This window comes from Lathyrus oleraceus, chromosome 4 (genome assembly GCF_024323335.1).
Source record: "Lathyrus oleraceus cultivar Zhongwan6 chromosome 4, CAAS_Psat_ZW6_1.0, whole genome shotgun sequence".
In the NCBI taxonomy this organism is placed as follows: domain Eukaryota; kingdom Viridiplantae; phylum Streptophyta; class Magnoliopsida; order Fabales; family Fabaceae; genus Lathyrus; species Lathyrus oleraceus.
The window spans coordinates 9,558,591-9,568,036 of record NC_066582.1 but is presented as its reverse complement, the minus strand read 5'-3'; the positions used below and the strand labels follow the sequence as shown (position 1 = coordinate 9,568,036).

Genomic DNA, 9,446 nt, shown 5'->3' with positions numbered 1-9,446 from the left:
AAAATGATAAGAAATGTTGAGATAAATTTAGGGTTTAGGCGCCATAATTCATCATCAATCGCGGTGGACGTAATGGAACACTCTGAGCCAAAATCCATGATAGAACAATTAGGGTTTGTTTTTTTTTTCTTTTCAATTTGGGGGGAATGAAAATTCAATTGAGAAAAACAAAGGAGAGAAGTGAAACATAGAACATCATATTTAATTTTCTAATGTTGATTTGTAACATAACATTAAAGTAACCTTTGTTTGTCTATCATATCGAAAATATTACAATGAAAATTTGTAAATTTTCAAAAATGCAAGAAGTTGGAGTCAAACAGTGGTATCGCGCCATTACGAACAAATGATATAGGCTCGAAGGTTTAATATATATTTAAATAGGGTGATTTTTATAACCGTCGCAATCCAAAATAAAAAATTAAATGCATTGTTCAAAGTGGAATGACGATTTTAATAACTATCGCAAATATGTTTTTACGGCGGTTGGCTTACCTGCCACCGCAAATTCTCTTTACTTATTTTAAAATTTTAGAGATTTAGAGGCGGTTGGACAAAACCGCCGTGATAAGCATCGCAATAACATGACAAGACGGTTTTAATAAAAGTTATCTGTCACAAAACTTTTTTTTTCTGGCCGTGAATATATTAATTTGATGCACATTAAACATAATTTATTAGATTTAATTTTCCTTTTGACAATTTTTATCATTTGCTAAATATTATTTTCAGCATTGTAATTACATCTTACGATATATCAAATATCTATTTATTAACACTATTTAATAGTGAACATATCAACCGTTTAAACTTGAAATATTTAATAAAATTAACTGATAAATTATGAGACTGTATGTAAAGTCTCTCAATCCTTTATAAAAATAAATAAATAACTTCAAAAAAATATTATTTCAAATTGGAACAAAATAATGTATTGTTATTGTCATGAATGAAGTAGGTTATCTTAAAAAAAGCTTGCTAGCAAATTCGTCCATACAAGAAGAAGCAAATTTTGAAACAACTTGTCTTAGCTCCAAAACACTTCTTCCCAACATCATTTCAAATATCTCACCATTTTCTCTTTTTTCCAAATCATTCTCCTCAACTGTGCTTTCAACACTCTCTCCCAACATCCTGAAAATTCCACCACAGTTTCTGTACATTTCAAACACCATACCAACTTGTCCGCCATGCTCAAAACCATTTATTGCACAAGCCATTGACCCTGCCACCAAAGGAACCATGGCTGAAAGCAACCCATCATCACTTCCTACAAATGTGGAACCTATAGTTGCAACTCCAGTGAGTAATGGACCTGCTATTGCCAAACTCTTGTTAATCTTTAACGCTATATTCCCAAGTCTGTCATAATCCTCTAAGTCTTTTCTCTTCATAACTTCAATAACTTCTCTCAGTCCCATTTCTAATTCTTCACTCCATCCATTACTACTACTATTACTATTCCTCTTCATCTTTCTTTCTGCTGCATTTCCTTCTCTTCTTTTTTGAGGCCACCAAACAGCAGGTTCATATTTTGAAGGAAACTTTTCAAGCATAGCTCCTAACAAAGGAAGTGGATAAGCTTTGTCAAGTGCCAACACTTTCTCCATTGAAGATTCCACATCTTCCTCGGTAATAAGATTACCAAGACTGATTTTGGTTTGGATTTGAGTCCAAAGCTGTTTGAATAGTCTTGTAGCATTTCTTTGCTCTTCAGCTAGTTATGAAGGTTGAATCTTGTTCATGACAAGAAGCATACAAGTTGCTGCAGAAAACAAAAGAGTGGATGATAGTTTCAGAGCCAAAAGTTGTGCACCAACAACACCACTTGCAGCTGCAACACCGGTTAATGTTGTAGCAGCAAGTGTAATCATGTTGATATCATTTAGAAGTAGGTTGTTCCTGTTAATCAGGAAATAATCAAACACATTCATTGTAAATAATTTATATTCATAGAATAGAAAATTAGTCATTATGAGTTGTAATTAGTCGTTATGAGTTGTAATTACCGACATTATTATATATAGTATCAAATGCAATGAGAAAGGCATGAAGCCAGAATTTCTAACATGGTATCAGAAGGTTCGATCTAACTTGTGAATCCCTGTTCTCTTGGCTGAAATAGCGACACCCCACTGGGTCGCTCTTGAAATCTTGTTTCTTGTTTGTAATTCTCAAAATCTCATTTCTCAATTGAAATTTTTCAATTGTCGTTTCGTGATTTCTTCATTGTTGTTGCTTTGTGATTTTGACTCCGTGTTTATCACAAGTTGTTTCGGTGATCGCTAATCATTTGGTGCTGCTAGCATGTTGTGATTTGCGATTCGGTTTCGTATTCTCGACGATTCTGCTTGGTGATTGTTGTTCTTGGTGATTCTGTTCGGTGACCGCGATTTCATTGTTGGATTGTTGGCGATTCTCGATCGTGGTTTCATTGGTGGATTGTTGATATTTCTCGATTGTGGGTGTTTCTTCACCTTTCGTTAGCTACTGTGTGGGGTTTCTAGGTTTGTTTACCATTTTTTAATTAAAAAAAAGGGAAGCCAACTTATTTGTTGCACGTGCATATTGGATTTGGATGTATCTTGTTATTTAACAATACAATGGGTTATAATATAATGACCATGGAAAATGAAAAGAATTGTGTCCGTTTTACCGACAAAAATTATTCTGCATGGGAATTTCAATTCAAGATGTATGTTAAAGGAAAGGGATTATGGAGTCATCTAGATGATGTTTCTAAGGCACCGACGGAGAAAACTGCTTTAGATGCGTGGGAAACTAAAGATGCTCAAATCATCACTTGGATTCTCAACAGTATTGATCCTCAAATGATCAATAACTTATGCTCTTTTTCAACTGCTCAAGAAATATGGAATTATTTGAAGCGCATTTACAACCAGGACAATTCGACAAAACATTTTCAGTTGGAGTTAGAAATAGCCAACTACAAACAAGGTGCTTTGTCTATTCAAGAATACTATTCTGATTTCTTAAATCTCTGGACAGAACACTCTTCTATTATACATGCTAATGTTCCCAAGACCTCTCTCGTGGTTGTTCAAGAGGTTTACAACACCAGTGGGCGAGATCAATTTCTCATGAAATTACGTCCAGAATTTGAGGTTGTCAGAGGTGCCTTGCTGAATAGGAATCCTGTTCCTTCTTTGATACATATGTTGGAGAACTTCTAAGGGAGGAACAACGTCTTATTACTCAAGGATCCATGTCTCATGAAGCTACCATTTCCGAGCCCGTGACGATTGCATATGTTACTCAAAGTAAAGGTAAAAATCGTGATATGAGACAGGTTCAGTGTTTCTCTTGCAAACAATTTGGTCATATTGCTCGTAGCTGCAATAAGAAGTTTTGTAATTACTGCAAGCAACATGGTCATACTATCTCTGAGTGTTCCGCACGTCCTCCACGACCAACACAACGTTCAATACAGGCATTCCATGCAACTACAAATCATGCGGTTGGTCCATCCACTAATGGGGCATCAAACAATAGTGTTATACAACCTGAATTGATTCAACAAATGGTACTTTCCGCTCTTTCGGCATTGGGAATTCAGGGTAAGTCTTCTAAGGTTTCTCGCCCCATGGTTTCTTGATTTGGGTGCATCCAATCACATGACAGGTTCTTCAGAGCATTTGCACAATTTACATTCTTATCATGGTAATCAGAAAATTCAAATAGTTGATGGTAATACTTTATCTATTACTGATATTGGCGACATAAACTCTGATTTTCGAGACGTGCTTGTATCACCTGGACTTGCGTCTAATTTATTATCTGTTGGTCAATTGGTAGATAAAAATTATGATGTTAACTTTTCTAGTGATGGTTGTCTTGTGCAGGAGAAGGTGATCGCGAAGGGGCCTAAAGTGGGAAGATTGTTTCCACTCCAGCTTATTTCTAATCATATATCTCTTGCTTGTAATAATGTTTTGAACTCTTATAAGGATTGACATAGAAAATTAGGTCATCCAAACTCTGTTGTTTTGTCCCATTTATTTAAAAATGGTTTGTTGGGAAATAAAAATGTTTCTAATGCCTCTATTTCATGTTCTGTTTGCAAATTGGCTAAGAGTAAAACACTTCCTTTTTCGTCTGGTGCTTATCGTGCTTCCACTTGTTTTGAAATGATTCATAGTGATGTATGGGGTATGTCTCATGTAGTTTCTCATTCTCACTATAAATATTTTGTCACATTTATTGATGATTATAGTCGTTTTGTTTGGATATATTTCCTTCGGTCTAAATCTGAAGTGTTTTCTATGTTTAAGAAATTTTTGACATATGTTGAAACTTAATTTCAAGCAAGTGTTAAAAATTTCCGCTCTGACTCTGGTGGCGAGTACATGTCTCATAAGTTTCAGGAATACCTTCAACAAAAAGGCATCTTGTCGCAACGATCTTGTCCCAATACCCCTCAACAAAATGGTATGGCAGAACGTAAGAATCGTCATTTGCTTGATGTAACACGCACATTGCTTCTCCAATCTTTTGTACCATCCCGATTTTGGGTAGAGGCTCTTTCCACAACTGTCTTCTTGATCAATCGTCTTCCTTCTACGGTTATAGAACTTGATTCTCCTTTCTTTCGTATTTTTAAAATTCATCCTGATTATAGTGCTTTACATACTTTTGGGTGTGTGTGTTTTGTTCACTTACCTCCTTTTGAAAGGCATAAGCTTGGAGCACAATCTGTTCAATGTGCATTAATGGGATATAGTCACTCTCATAAGGGATTTGTGTGTTATGATGTCACTAACCATCGTTTTCGCATTTCTAGAAATGTGACATTTTCTGATAATCAGTTTATGTCTCCCTGTGTATCTCCCGCCATTAATGATATTGTTACTCTTCCTAAGTTTTCTATTATGCCTCAATCTATCGAACGTTATAAACCAGGTCATGTATATGTTAGACAACACAGGCAACAGGTTCCCACACCCCTTCCCGATGCTGAACCGCCACCTGATCCTGTACCGGTTGAACCACAGCGTTCTGGTCGAATATCTCGCGCACCAGATAGATATTCATTAGACAGGTATGATTCCTCACATACTTCTCTGACTGCCATACTCTCTAGCGTATCTATTCCTACTTGTTACTCACAGGCTGTTAAGGATGTGCGATGGATAAAAGCAATGAATGAAGAGCTTCAAGCTCTTCAAGAGAATTTCACATGGGATATTGTCTCTTGCCCTCATGATGTAAAACCTATAGGTTGCAAATGGGTGTATTATGTGAAATCGAATTCTGATGGGTCCCTCAATCGTTACAAGGCTCATTTGGTTGCGTTAGGAAACAAGCAGGAATATGGAATTGATTATGATGAGACATTTGCACCGGTTGCCAAAATGACAGTTGTCCGCACGATCATCTCTATAGCTGCTTCTAATGGGCGGACTCTTCATCAAATGGATGTGAAGAATGCTTTTCTTCATGGTGACCTGACAGAAGATATTTATATGACTCCACCTCAAAGCTTATTCTCTTCATCTAAAGGCGTGTGTAAGCTCAAACACTCCTTATATGGTTTGAAACAGGCACCTAGAGCGTGGTACGAGAAATTCCGCTCCACTCTACTTGGATTCTCCTTTACTTAGAGTCAGTATGATTCATCTTTATTTATTCATAGCACATCTGCGGGTATTGTTCTGCTTCTTTTGTATGTTGATGATATGGTTATTACTGGTTCGGATCATGCTTCCATTCAGCAACTTAAGCAACAGTTACAAGCATCATTTCACATGAAAGATCTGGGTAATCTACATTATTTTCTTGGTCTTGAGGTTCATTCTACATCCAAGGGCATCTTTCTCCATCAACACAAGTATGCTAAAGATTTGATTTCTATGGCCGGTCTCGAACCGGCTAATCCGATAGATATTCCTCTTGAGGTTAATGTTAAATATCATCGTGATGATGGTGATCTTTTGCCTGATCCCTTATTGTATCGACAACTTGTGGGTAACCTCAACTACTTGACTATTACTCGCCCCGACATATCTTTTGTTGTTCAACAAGTAAGTCAATTCATGCATTCTCCTCGCCATCTTCATTTGGCTGCGGTTCGTCGTATAATTCGCTACTTAAAGGGAACCTCTCACCGCGGATTATTCTTTTCCGTTGGAGTTTCTCTTCAGTTGAGTGCTTATAGTGATGCTGATTGGGTAGGGTGTCCTGATACTCGTCGATCTATTACTGGTTGGTGCATGTTTCTTGGTTCTTCATCGATCTCTTGGAAAAGTAAGAAGCAAGCAAGAGTTTCTAAATCTTCTACTGAATCAGAGTATCGTGCCATGTCTGTTGCTTGTTCAGAAATACTTTGGCTTCGTGGTCTTTTGGCTGAACTTGGATTTCCCCAAACAGAGCCAACTTCACTTTATGCTGACAATACAAGTGCCATTCAAATTGTTGCAAATCCTGTTTTTCATGAAAGCACCAAACATATCGAAGTTGATTGTCATTCAATACGTGATGCCTACGATGATCGAATAATATCACTTCCTCACGTCAGTACTCAGTTGCAGGTTGCAGATATTCTTATCAAGGTTGTTCCACGCCCACGACATCAGTTTCTTGTTAGCAAATTGATGTTCCTTGACCAGCCGCATCAATTTGAGGGGGATGTTAATCAGGAAATAATCAAACACATTTATTGTAAATAATTTACATTCATAGAATAGAAAATTAGTCATTATGAGCTGTAATTAGTTGTAATTAGTCATTATGAGTTATAATTACCGACACTATTATATATAGTATCAAATGCAATGAGAAAGGCATGAAGTCAGAATTTCTAACGGTTCCAATTCTGACGCTGTTCGCCTATGTTTTTGTGCATTTCAATTCTGTCTGATACAGCTTCTAGGATAGCATAGAGTTGCATGGCGGAGTTGTTAGAGATTGTAGAATTGGACAAATTATTTTTTCCAATAGTAAAGGAACTGAGTCTGTGAAGGTACTTAACCCCCAAACCAACTTTGATCGAGTGAGTATATTAGTCTTAGGAAGTGCAAAATTGGGTCTTGGGGCATGGGTTGAGGCATTTACATTTATTCTCTGAAAAGAAAATAAAGAAAATGAAGATGAAAATATTGTTGAGGCGTGCATGGAAGCCATGTATGATGTGTTTTGATTTGTGTTCAGTATAGTGAGGAAAGGTTTATATATATATGGTTTAACATTGTGCCAGGGTGGATTTATGGCAACTTGTGAAGTTACAGTTTTATTATATTTTGAGTAGAAGAGTTATATAAGACCAAATGTTGGATATAGTATTTATTGTTCACTTTCCTTTTTATATATTAAATGTGTAGGATTGAATTGAAACAGCATGCATGGGCAGTAGCCACTTGTGTGCTGAAAATGAAATCAAAGGAATTGAATTGACTGGAGCTGGCAGCTAATATTGACCAAGTCATGACAGGAATGATCATAATATTGTAAAACCCTTTTACAAATAATATAAGTAAAAGTACTGTGAATCTTAATCTATAAATATTTTGAATCTATTTATTCCTCTTTCTAAAACCCTTTTAGTTTAGAGGTTGTTCTACTGCAACGTTTCTACTCTTAATTTAAGAGTTTCTACTGCAACGTTTCTAGTGAGCAAAGGTGAACCTCTCCCTTCAGCTTCTCGTTTATGCTCTCTATAGTTGTTGCTTCTACATTGACAAGGTCAAATGCCTCAAGGTTGAAGACAGAAACTATATAACTATTATTTCTTAAACTGTATTTTTGCAGTTTGTTTGAGCTCAAGGGTAGGGATAGGAACTAGAAAGGAAGAGTGAATACAGTGATGTACAGGGCAGAATGTATTCGACATTTTCTTCACTAACATTTATTTTTTATATTTTAAAGTATAATAATTCATTACTTTTCTTTATACTGATTGTGCTTCACATTCATATCCCTAAAATCCCTTCCATGTTTTAGTCAATAGTTGGGTATTTCACACTTAATGTTTGATTTGAGATTATTCTAATTGCAAGACATGGATAGTTAGTTAGTGGTATTTTGAATCAAACTCTAGTCTAGATATGGATAATTTCGTATTTCGACAGACATTGTGCATGTTATAGTCGAAGTCTGTTCAAGCATACAGGAGTTGAAGATGTGTGTGTTGTAGTCGAAACTTGTTCTAACATGCAGCTGGTTAAGTTAGCTTGTTGCACTACGCCAAAAATGACTTTTAACAGCGCATCTTAGACAGCGCTTTTAAAAGAAAGCGCTGTCTAAGGTTAAAATTAAAATAAAACACAGAAAATGTTCCAAAAAAATAATGAAAGCGCTGTCTAAGGGGGGGTCTTAGACAACACTTTCTAAAAGCGCTGTCTAAGACCCCCCCTTAGACAGCGCTTTTAGAAAGCGCTTTTAAATATAGACCTTAGTCAGCGCTTTTGATAAAGCGCTGTCTAAAGTCTTTAAATTAAAAGAAAAATTAAAACCAAAAGCGCTGTCTAAGGGGGGGTTTAGAAAGCGCTTTTGGAAAGCGCTGTCTAAGGCATACCTTAGAAAGCGCTTTCCACAAAAGCGCTGTCTAAGGTCTAATTAAAATAAAATTTCAGACTCCATTTCAATTTTCGTTCTCTGTTCTTTTGTTTTCCCTCCTGCGAACGTTGAAACCCTATCAGTTCCTCTTCTCTAGCTAAACCACAAAACGCCATAAATTCCTCTTGAAACCTAACCCTAAGCTCCAATCAAGCCAACGTTGAATCGAAGGTTGCTCTTGCGAACGTTGAATCGAAGGTTGCAGCGCAAGGAGATCACTTGAATACGGTACGTTCTGCTCTAATGCTCTTCCTCTTCTTCCATCTTTTGAACTTGTTGTGAGAGAAGTGAGAGAGAAGAGAGGGTGATTTTGTAGAATTTTTGGGAGTGATGAATGGATGAAACCCTAACTGAACTATGATGCTAGCTTTTATAGACTCCAATTCGGTTACAGGTTCACATGAAATTCAGGTCAAATGTAGATTGAAATTAAGAAGTTAGTTAGAATTAATTAATGTCCGAAATTAGATGAATCAGCTTACTAGTAAGTTAATTGTCATGTTAATGCATTGTTATGAAAGTTAGTTTGAAGTTGATGTTGGAATGTTAAGTGAATTGTTAAATCTATTAGGACTGCAGTTAGTTATATTTGGTATTGGATTGTTAGTGAATTGGATTAGGAAATTTCAGTGAGCGGGTTAAACTGTCATGAATGGGCTAGTGTTAGAGTTGTTAGTGATATTAGAGATGATTAGTTAATAGTTATTTAAGTGTTAATGAATGTTGGTTTTGAAGTTGAATCAGTTAGTGTTTAGGGAATTAAAGTGTTAGTTTGAAATGTTAGTTAAGTTAGTAAGTTAGTGAAAAGTAGTTAGTTGGTTAATGATAATATGATTGTTAGTTGAGTTGATTCGATAGTTAGCTATGAAACTGTT

General features: G+C 36.2%; 1 pseudogene; it reads right to left on the bottom strand.

Moving 5' to 3' along the window:
- Positions 1-964: 964 nt before the first annotated feature.
- LOC127135735 (probable F-box protein At4g22030) lies at positions 965-7,140 on the bottom strand (annotated as a pseudogene).
- Positions 7,141-9,446: the final 2,306 nt, after the last annotated feature.